This window comes from Meles meles, chromosome 7 (genome assembly GCF_922984935.1).
Source record: "Meles meles chromosome 7, mMelMel3.1 paternal haplotype, whole genome shotgun sequence".
Classification (NCBI taxonomy): Eukaryota; Metazoa; Chordata; class Mammalia; order Carnivora; family Mustelidae; genus Meles; species Meles meles.
In genome coordinates this window covers 93,331,147-93,333,052 of record NC_060072.1, presented here as the reverse complement: position 1 = coordinate 93,333,052, position 1,906 = coordinate 93,331,147, and the positions used below count along the sequence as shown (strand labels likewise).

The window sequence follows — 1,906 nt, the reverse complement described above, 5'->3', positions numbered from 1 at the left end:
GAGTCTGCTTGTCCCTCTCCCTCAGTCTCTCCTCTTCTCCCTGCTCATGTTCTCTCTCTCTCTCTCTCTCAAATAAATAAATAAATCTTAAAAAAATAATAATAACACAGTTAAGCAAGGGTAGTACATAAAAAAGACATAACACATGCCCTAAGCATAACTAGAAAGCAAAAGATGTGTGACTATAAAATAACCTATAAGCTGTGAAATAAACACTCAACTGAGAGGGGAGAACTGGACAGATATGCAGCTAGTGTGCACAGAATATGGTTGTTAAACAATTTATTTCATACTTTTTTAGTTTTAAGAACAAAAATGTAAGAAAAAAAGAAAATGTGATATTAGGAACAACAAAAAATTTAAGAATAAATCAATGAAGTGAGCATTTACTCAAGGCTTTTTAGTAAAATAAATATTTTTATTATTTGGAACAGTCAGGAAAATAATTATTGTTTTATAGCCACTAATGCTCTATTTGGTATTGTAAATCAGTGAGGAAATGGAACCTATTCAGGGTTTGAAAGAAAGACACAACAAAGTTACTTCAGGTTTAACAGTAAGCTTAAGGAAATGAACACAACATTGCAGATATCTGTGAGATAGATATTGGAGGATACTCTAGAAGTTGAAATTTTATTTGCCCCTTTTGGATATTCATAATAACATCTATTCATGTTAATACATATTTTGATTAGTTTCTAGAAAACAGTACTTTATGCAGCAAGTTTTTGAAAGCTTGTTTTACTTGCTGGTTCCTCAGAGTATAAATAAAAGGGTTCAACATAGGGGCAATTAAGGTGTTGAGAATAGCTGCTCCTTTGGTCAGTGATGCTCTTTCTCTTGCTGAAGGCTTGACATGCATGAATATACAGTTTCCATAAGAGATGGAAATGACAATCAAGTGAGAGGAGCATGTGGAGAAAGCCCTTTTCTTCTGACTAGCAGGTGGGATTCTTAGGATGGTGCTAAGGATGCACAGGTAGGAGAGAATCACTAATGCTAAAGTAAAGAGCAGAGTGACAAAAGCAAAGTAAAACCAAGCATCTCTAAAAGCCATGTCTCTGAGCATGAGAGTTGTAAGATGGGGAAATAGTCACAAGAGAAATGATCAGTTACATTGGAAGCACAGAGATCTAGTTGGAGGATGAACATGAGTGGTGGGAAAATGGTAAGAAATCCTCCTAGCCAGGACCCAAAGACAAGCAGGGTTCAGATTTTTTTTCTCATTATCATGGTGAGAGGCTTTCAGGCGGCAGTGTATCAATCAAAAGACATGGCAGTGAGAAGAAAAAATACAGAAACACCCATGAAGATGAAGAAAAATAGTTAGCTAAACAATTGTTATAGGAAATGGTCTTGGCATTCCTAATGATTGCCCCCCAAAATATGGGGATAGAGAAACTGAAAAATGTGATTTCTAAGAAGGAGAAATTCTGCAGGAAGTGAGACTTAGGAGTCTTGAGATGTCATTCTATCCAGGTGAGGACTTTTTTTTTTTTTACAGTGACACTTAATACATAATCCATAAATAAAAAGATAAAGATTACAACCTGAGGCTGTGGGTCATGTGAGATGCCCAAGAGTATGAACTCTGCAATCAGTGTATGGTTTCTCATGCTGCTTTTATTTTCTTTAAGCAAAATCTATCTACTATAGAGAAACAAGACCCCCCAAAAAAGAGTATTTTAATAGTAAAGGAATTGAAGATTTAAAAATTTTAATGTTAATATTAGTAGTCCCAATAAATGAAACAATGGAACTTTTTCCTGTGTGCATTTTTGCAATATACACTCAGTCTGTCACAAATAATTTACATAACCTCTCTTGATAAGGAAAATCATATTCACAGTTCTATGTTAAAAGTCCCGTCTTGAGTGCCTTTATGTAAGACCTGTACCTGTACCCA

At 35.0% G+C, this 1,906-nt stretch overlaps 1 pseudogene; it reads right to left on the bottom strand.

Annotated features, from left to right (window-relative positions):
• Positions 1 to 691: 691 nt before the first annotated feature.
• On the bottom strand, positions 692 to 1,616 carry LOC123946036 (annotated as a pseudogene).
• Positions 1,617 to 1,906: the final 290 nt, after the last annotated feature.